The sequence below is a fragment of the Macaca mulatta genome, chromosome 5 (assembly GCF_049350105.2).
Source record: "Macaca mulatta isolate MMU2019108-1 chromosome 5, T2T-MMU8v2.0, whole genome shotgun sequence".
In the NCBI taxonomy this organism is placed as follows: Eukaryota; Metazoa; Chordata; class Mammalia; order Primates; family Cercopithecidae; genus Macaca; species Macaca mulatta.
The window spans coordinates 124,419,381-124,439,545 of record NC_133410.1 but is presented as its reverse complement, the minus strand read 5'-3'; the positions used below and the strand labels follow the sequence as shown (position 1 = coordinate 124,439,545).

General features: G+C 35.2%; 1 pseudogene; it reads right to left on the bottom strand.

Annotated features, from left to right (window-relative positions):
• Nucleotides 1–3,707: 3,707 nt before the first annotated feature.
• LOC100429589 (small ribosomal subunit protein mS33 pseudogene) lies at nt 3,708–4,891 on the bottom strand (annotated as a pseudogene).
• Between the last annotated feature and the right edge of the window lie 15,274 nt (nt 4,892–20,165).

Here is a 20,165-nt window from a genome sequence, read left to right as displayed (position 1 = left end):
AGATTCTATTATCTCCTGGCATGGTAAGAAAGAGTCCTGAGATTCTCATTTATTTCACATATGTCTATTCTTGAACCAATAACTGTATGTCATAAATGTGAATATGTAAAGAAGTTAGCACAGTACATGGCACACATTTAATATTAGGTAGGTATTAGTTGCTATTATTAGGTTCTCATTCTTGATAACACAGAGAACACTGTGTATACCTCTATCATTATACCTAACATATTATATATTTTATTATTTCAGTGAGTGTTTGCATTTCTCTTCAGAATTTCTTAATAATGGTCTATCATAGCTTACTCATATTGTATCCCCAATAACTATCATGTTGTAAAACATATATCCAGTTGGTTTTTAAATGAAAGAATGCTTAATGAATGTGAAAATGTATATATGATGAGACTAGGTTGTTCACATAAGAATTGAATAATAGACCAAATTCCCTGTTATATACACCTTTTAATTGCATGAAAATTACTTTTTTAGTATTAAATGAAAAGATTGAGAAAAATTATACAGTTATACTGCTTTTGGTAACTCATTAAAACTACATAGAACTCCAGGAACTCTTGGTAGTAGCATTAAATTTAATTTCTCTTTTCTTAGAACTTCAACAGATTAACTAGAAAGTACTGGATATTTTCTATTTGATTCAACAAATGTTTACTAATCATTGATTATGGAAAGTACCAATTACACTACATGATACTGGTGGGAAACAGTTGAATCAGTCATCGTTCTAAAGATATATATTGTTAAGAAGTGTCACAGTTAAATCAACATGCCATGCTCATAATTTCAAAAGATTTTATTAAGGTTCCAGAGAAACGTAAGGTTTCTGGAAACTATACATTCTAGATATATTATTAGATAAATAAATATTCTAGGTGACATGTATATTGTTGTCATGCTAATGTGACACTTCATCAAATTGATAATATTTTATCTGTTGTTATCTTATAAGAATACAACTATCTGCTATCTAACTTCTCCTTTCTAAGAAAAGTTTGATATAATTTCAAGTAATTTTTTCTGTTAATCTCTGTTATTTTTCATTTACTGAAAACTGTGCACCTGCTTCTTCTTTTGAATTTCAAATTTTGATTTATTCTTTCTTGGAAGATGATTTTTAAATACAAGCATTATGGTTATATATGTTTATATATATGATGCCTTATGTTTATTTTGAAACACACACATATATGGAACATAGAAAAATAAACTTCTGAAGCCCATGATTACATAAACAATAAGATGTTATCTCTCATCTGCCTCCTCTTCCTGAACCTATATTGCTGCTTGTAAATGTGGGGAACTTTATATTTTTAGCAGATGTGTTTAACTTTTATAATTTAGAGCCCTTTTCACAAGTACCTTAATATTTCATTAATCTAATGAAGTATTATGATTTTATAGGGAAGGAAAGAGGTTCGGAGAAGGTAAGTGACTTAAGGTCACATAACCAGTAAGTACACTGTGTCACAAACCCATGACTTTTGAATACAAAACCCAGTCTTTTTACTATGCAGTGCTGAAATTGAGGGCAAAATGGTTCATGCACAATGGACTCAATTAGAAAGCACCAATAGTTTAAGTTTTGGCCAGAGAAATCCAATTAAACAAACTAGAGAAATCCAATTAAACAAACTAGCTAGTCCAAACTTTGAGTTAAAATTTTTTTCGGATTGCATTTAGTCTTCATCTTAACCTTTGGTCACTGGTGTCCTGAAATTTATTGACTTCTCTGTTGTCAAGAGTTAAATTTTCCTTTTCTTCTATTAATAGTTTCCAGTTGGTCCGTCTTAGTTCAGTACAGAGTTGTTTTTAGTCACACAACTTGCTCCATCAGTTGGTTTAAAGGTATAGCTTATGTACAAATAGATTTTAGTTTTCATTTTTGATTTTCAGCCTGGAGCAGTGGCACACTAATCTATTGCTGCATTATCCACAAACCTCGCTATCAACCATTGCCAAGGCTCACTTCAGGGTCAGAGTCTGAGATCTCATTGAAGCGCTTCCATCAGCAAACCAATACATTGATTCTTTACTTGTTTTCTGACTCAGGTCTGCTGTTAGTATTTATTGCAGTAATTCTCTTTAAAATATCATGCTAATTCTCCTAAGTTCCTCTTACATTCAGATCTTTTCCAATTGTTGGAGATCACATAATTCAAACATCTACTTAGCTACACTGGGTTCAGGCTGAGAAGCTGTTTCTCAGCCCAACCTCCTGGGGTAATCATCCACACACACCTGGCTTGGCTGCATTGACCAAGAGTAACAGTGCATCTGCACCTGTTTAAGAAAATTTCTGAGATCTTGCCAACATTTTGTAACACACACATGCTCATTCACACAGTCTTAGGGACTGAGTCCATTTGTCTCTGTATCCTCTACAACTGTTATGTGTCAGGCACATGGCAGGTACCCAGTAAAGGGTTCCTAATGAATGAATTCTCAGCCTTCTGCTGGAATTCACTTCTATCACATACAAACCACCCAATTTTAGTTCAGTATTTTTTTTTAAACAGGCTATAAAATAGGCCTTAGCCATACCATCTGGATTAGGTTTCTTTAAAAGGATCATTTGTTTAAACATATGTACTGGGATTCTTTCTAGTTCAGGAATCATTCAGTGTTACAGAGAAAGAAAACTGTGGCTGGAGTACTGGTGTACATACTCCTGCCTATGCACTGTGTTCTCTTTACCTGAGAGGTAGAAACAGGGGTTAAAAGTACTTTAATGCAATAACATGCATACAGTTGACACTATTGTATTGCACATTTAAAAACAGTTAAGATAATTAATTCTATGTTTTTACCACAGTAATAAAAAGTATTAAAAATTGTGCTTACTTCGGCAGCACATATACTTAAAAAAAATTTACTGGACATGCTAAAGATTCAGAACAACTCTTGGGAAAAAAATCAGAGAAGCCCTCACAATTTCTTTGAAAACTCATTGCTAGAATACAATAAAACCAGCAGCTAGCTACTCAGATCTATACAACAGTCATCTCTCACAGAAATAACCTCTGGTTATGTTCAAGCTTTTTCACAGAATTTGCAAAGCCCTTTATGATCTGGCGTCTATTTTCTTATGGCCAACCATGAACAAGTCAGTGTTCTTTGAACATACAAATTCTTCATATCTTAGGGCTTTTCAAATGGTACTCTCTTGCCTCAAACACCTTTCTCACCATTTTTCTTCTGGCTACCTCTTATTTATCGCGATCTCAGCTCACCACAACCTCTACCTCCCAAGTTCAAGCGTTTCTCCTGCCTCAGCCTTCCGAATAGCTGGGATTACAGGCATGCACCACCATGCCCGGCTAATTTTTTGTATTTTTAGTAGAAACAGGGTTTCTCCCTGTTGGTCAGGTTGTACTTGAATTCCTGACCTCAGGTGATCTGCCCGCCTCGGCCTCCCAAAGTGCTGGGATTACAGACATGAGCCACCGTGTCCGGCCCCTACATATCATTTCTTTAGGGAGGCTTTCTTTAAATTCCCTAATGTGGTTTGCGCTTCTGGCTGTGTCTCTTTGCATCCAACCATCCACACTTTTTTTTTTTTTTTTTGAGTCCGAGTCTCGCTGTGTCCAATCTCCGCTCACTGCAAGCTCTGCCTCCCGAGTTCACCACACTCTCCTGCCTCAGCCTCTGGAGTATCTGGGAGTATAGGCGCCCACCACTCTGGCTGGCTAATTTTTTTTTTTTTTTTTTTTGTATTTTTAGTAGAGACGGGGTTTTACCGTGTTAGCCAGGATGGTCTCGATCTGCTGACCTCGTGATCCACCCGCCTAGGTCTTCCAAAGTGCTGGGATTACAGGTGTGAGCCACTGCACCCGGCCCCAATCATCCACACTCCTATAGAAGTCTGGCTTTTTTCCTTTGTAGCGTGTAATACAGTTGTATGTAATTATGTAATGTTAGTCCTTCCCACAAGACTGAAACTTATATGAGGTAGGGAGTATTTCTCTTGCTAATCACTTGTATTACCAGGGCCCCAGTATCTTGTATAGAGCAGGTATTCAATATTTCCTTTCTAGGTAAGGGAAGTATTTTAAAAGATATTTACCCTGCAAATTCATCTTAACAGATTTCTCAAAGGAGTAGGTGAAGAGACACAGAAAAATTGTGAGCTTGGTGATGGAGACAGTGGCTGAAGGACCCGAGATGAAAGAAGTTTAGGGTTGAGTGACTGAGTAAGCAAGAATCGAGAAATGAGGACACTATAGGACGCTCACTTAATGAGGTTCCCCCACTCCATTCCTCCACCATCCTACCCCACCCCAAACAAATCATTAAACAACAGCTTATGTATTCATTTCATTAGAGAATTAGGTAAACTTCACATTACACAACTAAGGCCAAAAGAGTTTTGCACGTTTAGAATGTGTTCAGCAAACCAGTCGCAATTTAACTGGAATAGATTTCAACCAGGAGATGATTGTATTCCTCCAAATAACCTTCATTTCATTATGACATTCCTCCAATATGTGGAAAAGCAATAAATGCACTTTCTTCTCTCTGCCACTGAGGAAGAAATTCTCCCTCTTGAGGGACCAACACTATCTTTTTTGCTGTTCTTTTCCCTTCTCCCTTCTTTGGTTTCCCCTTTCCATGAAGCTTCTTTAGTCGTTTTTGCTCATCTTTAAAATCTTGATGCTCATCTCTGTAGGGACCAAGAAATCGGAGTGTTCCTGTGAGTGCTGTGTAAGTATTGTGATCTGGATACCAGTCATAAGTCTGCTTCTTGGCCAAGGGCGGTTCTCTAAAGTTTCGCTACTTTCATAGCTTTGGAATCAGTAGGCCTGGGGACTTGACCAATTAGACGAGCACTGAGACGAGACATGCGCAAAGCACATTCTGAAAAGGAGGACATTTCTTGAGTGGCAAGGAGCTAGAGTTTCTGGACCTGACCTTCCTCACCTACTGCGCCCTCTCCCGGCTCCTCACTCGCGCTGGCTGCTACTACCCCGACCTGCTTCTTATAACAAACACATATAAAAAAGACATATATTTTAACTGACAAAATATGTAATCAGATATTTAATAATCGCTATTCCTTCAAGTCATCCTCTTTAACACAAGTCGCTTTGTTATCATTATCTTATTTGTTTCTATGTCGTTATTACAATGACTAATATGAACTTTTCAATGATTGATTCTCTTCTCTGTTAATCTAAATAACAGATTTTCTTTGTAATTTGAATTTTAACATTGATTTTTTAAAATATTTATGAGCATATGAATTAGTTACCAGAAATGTCTTTCTTTCAGGTATTATATTCTTCAGACAGCAACATTTAGGGAAATTCTTCTTGTTGAAACCTTGACTTTAGACCTGACAGTTTTCTTTTGAAATGGTAGCAGGATTGAGTTTCCAGCACTTATTATTGTCTTTTATATGCACATAACATAATTAAATGCAGATGTTACTTCAAAATTGATTGATAACTGAGAAATTTATTGGGTGTTTTGCTTTTTTTCTTTTTTGCTTTTATGCAATACAAAGTCATTAATATTTTAGTAGAGAAGATTTAGCAGAAGGAAGTAAACCGTTAGGTCTGGCACCTTTTTGTTTGTTTGTTTGTTTGTTTTGGTGTTCATTCACATTGAATATCTCTTTATGAAGTTCCAAAAGTTACGCTGCTCCCTTTAAGATCTAGCTGAAATATAAACAAAATCACCTTTCCTTAGTTCTTATGAATCTCATGAGCTTTTGATAAAACATCAAAAGCAATGGTAACAAAAGCCAAAATTGACAAATGGGATCTAATTAAACAAAAGAGCTTCTGCACAGCAAAATTTTTAAATGAATTAAAAAGCATCAAAAAGTTTACAAAGCCATTTTTTTAATCGTAGGTGTCTCATTTCATTCCCTTTACTGAGAATATTAGCTGTTTTTTCACATCAATGAACGGGTATCCTTTAAGTGATAATGCACCAGGCTTCCTTCGGTCAAAATGCTTAATACTCATATTTTATTGAGATGATTTTCTCTTAATTAACTTGAACATTTTAAAATCAAATTTGGAGAATTTAGGTTCAACCTTCAATGCTACTTTGGCACCATTTGAAACTCTTTCAAAATTTTGGTGTATGATCTAAAGAACTTTATCTTTAAATAAATTAATTGAAATGTTAGCTGTGTAATACTAGATATCCTCTTCTGATAAAATAAGCCAAAGTACTGAAAAACAAATACCACATAATCTCACTCATAGGTGAATTGTAAAAATGTTGATCTCATAGAAGTAGAGAGTAGAAAGGTGGTTACCAGGGACTGAGGGGTGGGATCTGGGGAGATATTGATGGAAGAATACACAATTTCAATTAGAGTAAAGGAATAAGTTCAAGAGATCTATTATGCAGCATAGTAATTATAGTTAATAACAATGTAATGTATTGTATTCTTGAAAATTTATAATAGAGCAGATTTGAAGCATTTTTTTTTTCACCCCAGAAATGTCTGTGAGGCAATACATATGTTAATTAGCTCAACTTAGCCATTTCACAATGCGTACACATTTCAAAACAGCATGTTGTATACAATAAATTTATATAATTTTTGTCAGTTTAAAATATATTTAAAAAAATAAAAAGCTACAAATAGCAGGAATTTCCTATGCACATGGCAGGATGACTTTCTTACGCATAATAGAAATGCAAATAAATTGCAGTAATAGTTGTCCAAGTATTTTAATAGTGAAAGGGGCCAGAAAAATTCTCAAGGTGAGAAAAGAAATTTTAATTTACTAAAATGCATAAACCAAAGCACAAAGCAATTCGGAAATAATGGACAATTTCATTATTAATGCTGGTTAGCTTTGAAAACAGAGATGTTATTAAATTGCTTGTTATTATATTGAAACCTATAACCATATTTTGAATTTTTAACCATAACATACAGTACGTTTGAACAATCTTGCAACAGTAAAAATATATTCAACTATCAATCACCTGAAAGTGTTCTTTACATAACATGCTTGCAGTATTCTTGAAAAATCCTCAAATACATGGAGAGCTTATACCAAACTGTTTTCATTAATTCTAGACATATAAAAATATTAAAACTTATTTTCCCTTCAGTCGGTAACAAGCTTCCTTTCAGAAATGTGGAGGTGGAAGGAGCATTATAACTGTGGTTTATCAGATGCCTTTTCTGGAATCCTGTCTATGAACTTCGTGTTGCAAGGATGATCTACACAATCATAAGCTGCCAGAGGGATTTCATTATTCTATAACTATATATTAATTTTAATAGTTTTTCTGTCCCTCTTTATAAACTGTAAAATGAGGCTTAAATATTGAGTAGGGCCGGGCACAGTGGTTCAAGCTTATAATTCCAGCACTTTGGGAGGCCAAGGCTGAGGAGTTCGAGGAGTTCGAGGCCAGCTTGTGCAATGTAGTGCGAGTTCAGGAGTTCTTGAGCCCAGGAGTTCGAGGCCAGCTTGTTCAATGTAGCCAAACCCTGTGTTTATAAACAAAAATTAAAAAAAAAAAAAAGCAATGCATTGTGGCTTGCACCTAGAGTTCCAGCTACTGCAGAATCTAAGAAGGTAAGATCACTCGAGCCCAGCAGGTTGAGGCTGTGTGAGCCATGATTGCACCACTGCACTTCAGTATGGGCAGCAACAAGACCATGTCTCAAGACAGCAACAACAAAACTAAATAAGAGTATGGCTTTATTCACAAACAGATGGTAGAATTAAGCTATTTAGTCCCTAAAACCAACACCTGTTAGTAAAAAGATAAAGGAATAGAAAAGATAGCATAATACATGCCACTTAAAATGTTTCACATTCATTCACATTTCTGGTGTATTGGTGGTTTCCTTGAAATTTCTATTGGTGAAGGAATGAAAAAAAATCTAAGCTATCAGCAATACTATAAGAATGGCCTAGGGAGATCAGTAGCTGGGATGTTGGCGAGAGTTATCTCATTTCTTCACACAAAGAGACAAGGAGGCAGATGAACAAAGGGATAGATCTATATCAGAGGGCTTCTTAAAAGTCACTCTAACTCTACCCATCCTGTGCTTTTTTATTCGTTTATTCTCATGCTACTAATAAAGACATACCAGAGACTGGGTAATTTATAAATAAAAGAGGTTTAATTGACTCACAGTTCATCATGGCTTGGGGGGGCCTCAGGAAACTTGCAATTCTGGCAGAAAGGGAAGCAAACATGTCCTTCTTCACATGATGGCAGGAAGAAGAATGTGAGATGAACCAAGGCGGAAGCCCCTTAAAAAAACCATCAGATCTCATGAGAACTTACTATCACCAGAATAGCATAGAGGAAAACACTCCCATGATTCAATTACCTCCCACTGGATCCCTCTCACCACACATGTGGTTTACGGGAACTACAATTCAAGATGAGATTTGGGTGGGGACACAGCCAAATCATATCACCTTTCAACATAAATATGAATATCCTCCCACTCCTGGCCTGATGGTTTTTCTATTCCTTTCCTCAAATAACTTTTCCTTTGCCCAAGTTTGAGCCTCTCACTTCCATGTTTGCACCCGGAACCTTATCCTCACAAATTCTTGCAATTCCTCCTGTATTAGTTTCCTATTGCTGCTGCAACAAATTATCACAAACTGGGAGGCTTAAACGATTCATATGTATGGCCTTACAATTCTGATAGATAAAAGTGGAATTCACGGAGCATAAATCAGTAGGGTTGCATTTCTTTTGGAAGCTCTAAGGAAGAATCTGTTGCACTTTCAAATTGCTAGATGTCACCTGCTTCCCTTAACTTATGGCCTTCCTCATGAATCTTCAAAGCCAGTAGGAACAGGTCAAATCTTTCTCCCTTCAAGTCACTGTGATCCTCTTTTCTGTCTCCCTCTTTCACTTACAGGGACCTATGTGATTACATCAGGGTTGCCCAGATAACCCAGGATAATCTTCCTATTATAAATTCAGCTGATTATCATTTAATCCCACTGTAACTTTGATTCCCCTTTGATTTGTAAGGTAACATATGCACAGGTTCTAGAAATTAGGATGTGGACAACCTTGGGGACCATTGCTCTACCTACCACACCTCAGCATTTTCAGTTTTGAACATCTCATTCTTTGACCAACACCTCCTTTTTCCAAAATAGCAAGACTTTCCAATCTACATGGCGGGAAGATTTTCTTATGCCTAATAGAAATGTGAATACATTAAGTAATAGTTGTCCAGGTGTTTTACTAGTGAAAGTGACCAGAAAAATATGCTGAGAAAAGAAATTTTTATTTACTAAAGGGCACAAAGCAAAGCAGAACGCAATAAATCTCATTCATTCTAGCATCTCATCTCCAATATTTTGATCTACTAAGACCCACGAATTGATGTTGGAAACTTTTCACTATCTCTCATCTCCCCCAGGTCTTCTTGTCCCACCTTTGATGGAAAGTACAATAATTGTAATCACCCCTAATAAATATAAATTCTATATTTGTTCTCTCTTTAATTATAAACTTTTGACAAAATGCTAACTTTGATTATATCTCCTTAATTTTCATTTGCTTTAATGCAGCTGAAAGTAGCAGGTAAAAATTATCAGACTAATTATACTTTACATTCATGACCAATACCTACATTTTTGGGGTTATTTACTACACCTTTCTCCTAGATTTTTTTTTTTTTTATTTTTTCATCTCTTCAGATGTTAAGTATTTCATTCTCATCTTCCCTTTCAACCTTGTTTCTTGCTTCACCCAGGAAATGGAAGACATTAAAAAGATCATACACAAGCTCACATCATCTTTACTATCTACTGCCTCCACATATACTGTCTTCCTTTCTAGTACTCTAGAAGAACTGTCTGTGCTGCTATCAATAACTATGTCATCATTTCATTAATAGATTTCTCCCTTCTCTCTTACTCAAGGACATTATTTCATTAGTTCACCATTTATCCTTTCTATCATGATTTCTCATTTTCATTGGATCTTTCCTATCAGTCTACAAGTATATTGTCATTAGTCTAATCTTAAAATAATAAAGTCTTCTATTATTTTAATACTCCATTGTTGTTTTCTTCACCAGAAAAACTTGTCTGTCGTCACTGTTTCAAATATCTCTTCAATTCTTTTAAATTCACTCAAAATGAAATGTTTTCACTATATGCCCCCAGAAAATTATTATTTTTTATTTTATTAATCTTTTTAATTTTCATTTCTGTAGTTTTAGGTAGTACAATTGCAGTTTTATTACATATATTGCACAGTGATAAAGTATGGTTTTAGTATCTCCATCACCTAAACAGTGAACAGTGTACCCAATAAGTAATTTCTCATCACTCACCTATTCTTACCCTCACACATTTGGAGCCAATCATGTCTATTATACCACTCTGTATGTCTATGTTTACACATTATTTAGTTTCCATGTATAAGTGAGAACATGTGGCAGTGAACTTTCTGCTTCTCAGTTATTTAGTTTACGATAATGTGCTCTACTTCAATCCAGGTTTTTGCAAAAAAAAAAAAAAAAAAAGTCATTCTTCTCATGGCTGAGTAACATTCCATAGCATAAATATTTTCTTTATTCAATCCTTGATTTATGGACATTTAGGTTAATTCCATGACTTTGCTATTGTGAATAGTGCTACAATAAACATTCAGGGTGGGTGTTTTTTTGATGTGACAATTTCTTTCGCTTTGGGTAGATACACAACAGTGGGATTGCTAAGTCAAATGGTAGTTCTATTTTTAGTTCTTTGAGAAATATCCATACTATTCTTCATAGAGGTTTTATTAATTTACATTCACACCAACAGTGTATAAGTATTCCTTTTTCTCGACATTCTCACCAACATCTGTTAGGGTTTTTTGACATTTTAATAACCATTCTGAATGGTATAAGATGGCATTTCATTGTGGTTTTACTTTTCATTTCTGTGATAATTAGTGATATTGGGCATTTTTAAATGTTGTCTGCTTATCTGCTTATGTCTTCATCCTTTTCCTCCTTTTTTTTTCCTCTCTTCTTTTTTTTTTTTTTTTTTTTTTTCCTTCAGACAGGGTTTGTTCTGTCACCCAGGCTGGAGTGCAGTGCTGCAAACTCAGCTTACTGCAACCTCTGTCTCCTAGGTTCTAGCCATCCTCCTGCCTCAGCATCCTGAGTATCTGGGAGCACAGGCATGTGCCACCATGCTCAGCTATTTTTTTTTTTTTTTAATTTTTAGCAGAGATAGTGTTTCATCATGTTGGCCAGGCTTTTTGCCCACTTTTTAATGAGTTTATTCATTTTTTTTTCTTATTGAGTTGTTTGAGTGTCTATAGATTTTGGATATTAGTTTATAGTTAGATGCATAGTTTGCAAATATTTTCTCCCATTCTGTAAGTTATCAATTTGCACTATTTATTTATTTACTTATTTATTTGCTGTGCAAAGCTTTTTAGTTTAAGTACCATTGATGATTTTTGGGTTTTTAAAAAATTTCCTTTTGAGTTCTTAGCCATCAATTGTTTCCCTGGGACAATGTCTACAAACATTTTTTTCTTGGTTTACTTCTAGGAATTTATAGGTTCGGGTCTTATATGTAAGTCTTGAATCCATCTTGAGTTAATTTCAGTATATGGTGAAAGATAAGGGTCCAGTTCATTCTTCTGTATATGGCTATCCAACTTTCTCAGCACCATTAATTGAATAAGGGATCTTTGCCCCAGTATATGTTTTTGTTGACTTTGCAAAGATGAGTTGGTTGTAGGAAACTGGCTTTATTTCTGGATCCTATATTCTGGAACAGAAATCTATTTCTTTACCTTTATCCTGGAAGAGAATAGATTACTGTTCCATAATAGATTTATGTGTCTTTTTATACCAGCACCATGATGTTTTGGTTACAATAGCTTTGTGAGGTACTTTGAAGTCAGGCAATGTGATGTCTCCAGCTTTCATCTTTTTGCTGAGGATTCCTCTGGCTATTTGGGCTCTTTTTGGTTCCATACGAATTTTAGAATTGTTTTTCTCTAATTCTATGAAAAAACACATTGGGAATTTGATAGAAATTGTATTGAAGCTGTAGATTTATTTGGGCAGTATGGCCATTGTAATTATATTGATTTTTGAATTCCATGAGCATGGGATAGTTTTACATTTGTTTGTGTCTCCTACAATTACTTTCATCTGTGTTTTGTAGTAATCCTTATAGAGATATTCCACTTCCTTGGTGAAATGTATTCCTGGATATTTTTTGTAGCTATTTTAACTTAAAGTGGTTCTCAGTTTGATCACTATTAATGTTTAGAAATGTTAGTGACATTTGCATGTTGCTTTGCGTCCTGGAACTTCACTAAAGTCATTTATCAAGTCATCTAGAAGTATCTTAAAAGGATTTGTAGGGTTTTTAAGGTATCAATCAGATCATGAAATACTATATTTAGATTATAGAGATAATTTTAATTTCTTTTTTCAAATTTGAGTGTCTTTTATTTTTTTCTTGCCTGATCGCTCCGGCTACGTCATCCAGTACTTTGTAGAATAGGAGTCATGAAAGTGGGCATACTTGTCTTGCTCCAGTTTTTAGGGGGAATACTTTCAATTTTTCCCCATCCAGTATACTTTTGGCTGTGGGTTTGTTGCATATGGCTTTTATTATTTTGAGGTATGTTCTTCCATTGTCTCGTTTGTTGAAAGTTTTTATTATATTGAGATGCTGAATTTTACCAGGCTTTTTTTTGCATCTATTGAGATGATCATATGGTTTTTGCATTTAATTCCACTTAGGTGGTGAATCATATTTATTGATTTGTCTATGTTGAAAAAGCCCTGCATCACTGGAGTAAAACCCACTTGATTGTGATATATCATCTTTTGATGTGCTGTTGAATTTGGTTTGCTAGTATTTTTTTGAGGATTTTGCATCTATGTTCATTAGGGATATCATCCTGTAGTTTTCTTTTTGTGTTGAGTCTTGCCTGACTTTAGTATCAGGGTGATATTGACATTGTAGAATGAGTTAGGGAGAATTCGGTCTTCCTTGATTTTTTGTAACAGTTTCAGTAGGATTGGTACTAGTTCTTTGTATGTCTGGTAAAATTCAGCTGTGAATCCATCTGGTCCTGTGCTTTTTTTGTTACGGAATTTTAAAATTTCTGATTCAATCTTACCACTTACTAGTAATCAGTTCAGAATTTCTATTTCTTCCTGGTTCAATATTGAGGGTTGTATATTTCCAGGAGTTGAATTGACACCTTTATTATTATACAATGACTGTCTTTGTCTTTTTTACTGTTATTTATTTAAAGTTTGTTTTAACATATAAAACTACAGCTACTGTTTCTCACTTTTGATTTTTATTTATATGAAATATCTTTTTCAAACCCTTTACCTTGAGTCTATAACTGTCTTTACTAGCATATAATTAGATTCTGTTTTTTAAATATATTTTGCCAATGTATATATTTTAAGTGGATCATTTAGTCCATTTATATTCAATGTTAATATTGATGTTTTACTCCTGTTGTAATGTTAATTTTGTCCTTGTTGCTTTACAGTCCTAATTATGTAATTGTTTTATAAGACTGTGAGTTTTCTAATTTTGTATGTTTTAATGATGGTGAGTATTGACCCTTTGTTTCCATGTTTACAACATTTTTTAGCATTTCTCATCAGTCTTGTATGGAGGTGACAAATTTCCTTAGTGTTTGCTTGTCTTATTTCTCCTTCATTTATGAAGCTTAGTTTAGCAGGATACTCCCACTGAGTCCCTCCCACAATACATGGGAATTCAAGATGAGATTTGCGTGGCGACACAGTCAAACCATATCGATACTCTAATGACTATATGAGTTGGTGAAATTCATCTTGCAATGTAGCTTCTTGAAGTTCTTTGACCTTCTATATCTAGAGGTCTAAATCTCTAACAAAACTAGGGAAGTTTTATTTAATTATTTCTTGAAATAATTGTTTTCCATTAGAATTAACCTATCTCCATGTTCACATGCCATACATAGTCAATTAAACTTGAGGTTAGACCTTATTCCAACCTTTTTGGTATAAGTTATAGAATTGGGAATATTAATATGTCGTGAAAAAGTAGAATCCCAATAGAGTGATTCAGAAGACTTGAATTCCCAGGTCTGAATCTGCAAACAACTAGACCTTGGATCTTAACAACTTTGAACATGTTTCCTGAGGAAATAAAACATTTAACATGCAGTTTACTGTCCACAATACAGCAATATTACTCTACTACTCCAGGAAACTTCTGCCTAGCAAGATGAAAGTTGCAAATGACTTTACTATCTATTCAGGGACTTCTCAAAGATCCATTTAATGAATAACAAATTTGTCATCTTGTCAACGTGTGATTTCAATTAACTTCTTACTCCATGATTCTTTAAAATGTTTGTCTCAAAGCCCTCACTCTGATGTTTCCAACAATCCTAAACTATTCCATCATAATCCCTACCCAGTGCCAATAATGCCCTCTTCCATCCCCGCATTGAAAGACTGCAAAAGTCTCATGAATATACCTTTACCCTCTTATTTGAGAGAAGACTATGACTCTGTTAAAATTGTGTTCCTTCTGACCAGGTAAGCAAAAAACTGTAAGACAAATCACAGAAAGAACTAGGGAACAGAAAAAGAAGGAAGCAACAGGCTAGCAGAGATCGAATCCAGAGGGACTTGGTATGTTGTCAAAAGGTTAGATGGGAGTGTTTTTGGTTCCCCTCATCCCAGTGGCAGACTGCTGTTTCCAAACTATCAGAGAGCTCCTCTGCCCTCACAAGCCCAAGCACTTGGTTGAGTAATGATTTGGGTACTTCTTGAGGGTATTATGCTACACTACCAACTTGCATAGGGCCACTCGCCCTTTCTCCAAACCTGAGCTATAGTAGCAAACTCCTATAGTGGGTACCTACCAATTGTGAGACTGTGCCCTGCTGTACCTGCAGCCTTTGTGTCTCCACATCACTGAATGCCCCCACAGACATTCTCCAGCACCCATTCAGATTGTGGTAGTCACACAGAGCTGGCTGGACCCAGGGGAGCTGCAGGTGTTCCAATGGTCTAGCCTTCAGGGACTGCTGCTGCAAAGGGAATGGAAAGTACAGAACATCAAGGGATAAGAGCATCCCTTGAGACAGAGGAAACACAAGCATGTATTTTGCTGTACCTGAGAACTCCTAGCTTGTGGGCTGAGAAGGACTGCACCTCTTCCACTAGAGATGCAGACATTGTGCTTTGCTCCAGGCATCCTACATACTTAGACACACACATGGAGAGAGAAACTTCTCTTTCTTGCTCACTGCTACAGACACAGCTGTGGGTACTCTGATAGGAGATTGGCATAGGGGTACAAGTGGATGGCCATTCTAGGACTATTAGGGGTGGCAGTGTCCCCATTGGCAGTGTGTACAACAGGCCTGGGTTTGCATGAAATGCAGATCCTCTCCCTCCTCTACACAGAGTGGTAGCATTGCTGCAGTAGAGAGCAGGAAAGCCACAAATCTGTGTTTGGGGCTGAAGGAGAATGTTCCACTGAAGTGGACTCCTGCCTGCCCAGGTCATGGAGCTTGGTCAGCCTCCTCACCATCTGCAAAGCCCTCAGTGCATTTCATCATTACCTTCCCCACCACCCCCATCGGGATTGGTGCATTTTTTCACCATTGAAGGATATAAGGGTGAGACTGGTGGACCAGCTCCACCCAGCTTTGTCCCCTCCTCAGGGGCTGAGCATGGATCTGAGGCCACTGGGCATTCCACAGACCAACCCATTGTCTGAGGCCACAGAGAGCATCTTTTGTTAAATAAAAAGAAGCATATACCCATTGGTCTCTGCCACAACCAACTTTTACCCATAAGCATCTGGCCTAGAGGTTGAACTACATATCCAATGCAAAATTTGCCGACATGAGTGTACAGCACAGGGGAATAAGATAACTTCCTGGGACCTCCACTATCCTAGCACCACAGGAGGCAGTGAACCTGCTCACATGCTTAGTACATCACTACTATAACCAGCATTTGAGAAAGCGACCACAAAAATCTATAACTAAAACGCCTACAGAGTTTTTTGGCACTAAAAGCACTCAGAACTAGAACCAAATGATCATATACAACTTGCGTTGTAACAACAATTCTGTTATGAGAGTGATGGCAGATAAGGCCAGAGTGCATAAATATCTATATTTGGGAAAACAATAAATATCCCCCTTAAATATAAAAAAACTCCCAAATTTTCACTAAGAGCATTCACGAAGTCATTTCCTATGCATCAACAATATACCCTAACTTAATTATTACACATTGTATGCTCGTATCAAAATATCCTGTTTCCCATAAATATGTACAACCATTATGTATCCATAAACGTTTTTTTAAAAACTAAAATAATATATAAATTAAAATGATGGGTTACAAAACTCCAATACGGGATATAAAGGCATACAATGAAATAAAAATACTCTGAATTTCTTCCTACAATTCAAGGTATTCCAAAGTGCAATTGTATAATTAAAAACTAAATTGTCTACATATCTTGAAATCATATAATTTGATTTACTCAGTACTTACTTTGCCTTTATACAACTTAATTTCAAAGCTTTTTCTGTTTGCAAATTTTGATGTTAACAATGATAAGTCAGTAAACCTTGAAAATGAAAAATTTTTGATACTCCATTCGTCAAATGATTGTTTCAAGTTTTTTTTAATGCATTAGAAAAGACGTAAACGGTGTATGCCTGTAATCCCAGCTGTTTATAAGGCTGAGGCAGGAGCATCACTTGAACCAAGGAGTCAGAGGTTGCAGTGAGCAGAGCCCGCACCACTACACTCCAGCCTGGCAACAGACTGAGACTCCATCTCAAATATTAGAGTAAGATAGTATCTCATTGTCATTTTGATTTGCATTTTTCTGGTGATTAGTGATGTTCATCTTTTTTTTTCACATGTTTCTTGACCATTTGTGTATCTTCTTTTGGAAAATCTCTATTTCTGTCTTTTGCCCACTTTTTAATGCTTTGTTGTTTTTGTTGTTGCTGTTGTTGAGTTGTTTGGGTTCCATGTAAATTCTGGATATGAATCCCTGTTTGATGAGTGGTTTGTAAATATTTTTCCCATTCTGCAGCTTCTCTGTTTATTCTGTTGATTATTTATTTTGCCGTGCATAAGCTTCTCAGAATGACTATTATTATGATAAGATATGACAGAAAATAACAGATTTTGGCAAGGATGAGGGGAAAGGAGAGTGCTTATATACTCTTGTTGGAAATGTAAATTAGTACAACCTCTATGAAAGATATTATGGAAATGTTCAAAGAACTAAAAATAGAACTACCATGTCATTTAGCAATCCCACTAATTGGTATCTACCCAGAAGAAAATAAATTACTATATCAAAAAGATACATGCATTCACGTTTATTGCAGCACTCTTCACAATAGTAAAGATGTGAAATAAACCTGTGTTCCTCAAAGGATGATTAGATATAGAAATGTGATATAAATACAGAGTAGAATACCACTTAACCATGAAATGAATGACATTATGCCTTCTGCAGCAATGTGGATGGAAGTGGAGATCATTAAAGAAAACAACTCAGAAATGGTAAGAAGAATACCTCATGTTCTCAGTTATAACTGGGAGCTACATAATGTGTACACATGAATATAGAATGTGAAATGATAGACAATGGTGATTCAGGGGGTGGGAGAAAGGTGTATGATGAGAAATTACTTAGTGGATACAATGTAAATTATTTGAGTAATAGTGATGCTAAAAGCACAGACTTCAAAAATAAGCAATATATATAGGTAACAAAATTCTACTTACAATCTTTAAATTTATACACACTTTTAAAGAAAGAAAAATAAATAAATACCATTGTAGGACATTTAGGTTGATTTACAAAATAGTTCTTAAAAAAATGAAATACCTCTAAAATCTGATTGATCACAGCAAAGAAAGCACATCCTGCTAGGCTAAATATATATTCAACACACATACACACACACATATATATATGTATATACATGTATTCAACATTAGCTATCAGCTTCCTTACAAAAACATTGTAGTTCAAAACTCCAGCTGTGTATGTATACAAATATTTGAAAATTATTAAAAGCACACCTTATCTTGCATTAGAAATATATTAGATTGTTTGAAATCAATCATGAATTATTTATGCACTACACCTAATTTCAATACATTCCAATTCCACTTGATAACTTATTTAGTGAAAATGTTGTTCTTATGATTATCTGCTTTACCAAAACTTGCACTTTTAATTACAAAACCGTTCCTTTTAGGACATTTAGTTTGATTTCTTTTGTCTTTAAGTTTTAGTTGAGTTTATAATAACACGTACAATGATGCTAAAGGTCAGATTAACTTCCAGTAGCCTTTCTTTGACTCCAAGAACTAGAGAAAAAATTTTCAAACCATTATTAAATTTTTATGAAATTTAAAATTTATATTTTAAATTTCAGAATGTGCTATTTTCAAATTATTTTTATCTTCTTGTGCTACTTTTATTGTAAAGGCCCAATACTAACTTCTCATTTCATTTTTCATACATACAGAAAAAAACCTTAGAATTGAAAAGAATGAAAGTTAATTTAGAAGAAGTCGTATGATTTAACTGAAAACTCATACTTCACAAAATGTTATGTAAGTGCCCTTCTGGAGCTCTGTATGATAAATCTTTGAGGGCACATTCTAGTTAAACTAGCTATAACATTTTTACTAGTTCCTAGAACTTGTTTAGCAGACTTGTAGTGGTTGTCTTCACAAGAAGTAATATCACATAGCCTTTAGCGATTTTATCAACATGTTTTGAAAAGAGAAGTAAAATAGTTTTTTTTTAAATTAAACACGGACTTTTAAAAATCGGATTGCTGCAAAGAAGTACTATTGCAACATAAAAAGTATTTCAAATAGTTACATAAATAGTAGTTAATTATGTCATTGAATTATACTGCATACTACAGAAGAAAAAATATTTGAACTTCTTTCTATAAACTCCCTTTAAACTCTATGGTACAGCTCCTTATTCTTTATTACCCACACATATTTCACATTCACAAAAATAGAACTTTTACCTCCCACTGATCCCACTAATGCGTTCTGGTGGCTTCATGCATCTGGCACCCTTCAGCACCACCATGGCCCCTCTCTCAGCACGAGGTATGTTCTTGACTACAAGTATTCCAGTACTTTCCTTACATCAACAACTATCCTGAGTGCTGAGCTGGAAAGAGAGGTGGGAGTTCAGACTGAAAAAAATCTAACAAAAAGAAAAAAAGAGATGTGTTATTATTGGTAATCTTCCATAGTTAACTACATGCTAAAGTAAGAACTCTGTGCTTTGCATGTGTTTCTAATACAATACAAGAAGAGAATATGGCAAAGGCAAGTGAGAGTCTACCAACCCCATCCTGGCATATGCAACTTTTAACAACTATATTTAGTTCAAAGAAAATAAAAAAATCAGGAAAAGGCTAAGCCTGAAAAACTGGAATTAGCTACAACTGCCCATGCCAAAACTGGTTGTATAGGTAACTTTACGTACTGGTTTCTTTTATGATCAGATAAATCCTAACATTTGATTCTGTCATTTATTTCAATTTGCTATTGATTTGTTCAATTTATTGTTTATCATCTGGTAGAGCTTTTCCTTCCTTTTGAACACATTGCCTCTAAAGGTATCTTAGTAATAATTTAATGTTTTACTTTACTTTCCGCTGTGACACTGATCTATGTTTCATAACTCAGACATTCTAAAATATAAGGATTAGATGATTTAATAGTGCTTTGAAAAGTAGGGAGTGAAAGAACCAAACAGTACTGATATTTACCTACGTTGGGTACTGCTTATCTTCCCATTGGTGTGGTCTGAGGTTAAAATTGTGGGTTTAGAAGCTGGACCAATCAAGTTCATATGCCAGCCAACTACCTCGGGCAAACTAACCTTTTGTGCTTCAATTGTGTTACTTAACCTTTCTGTGCTTCAATATCTTCATTTGTATCTTATGAGGTAGGTTTTTTAATGAGGAGTAAGAGCATTATTTATTTATTTATTTATTTATTTATTTATTTATTTATTTTTGAGATGGAATCTTGCTCTGTCGCCCAGGCTGAAGTGCCGTGGCGCCATCTCAACTCACTGCAAGCTCCGCCTTCCGTTTTCAAGCGATTC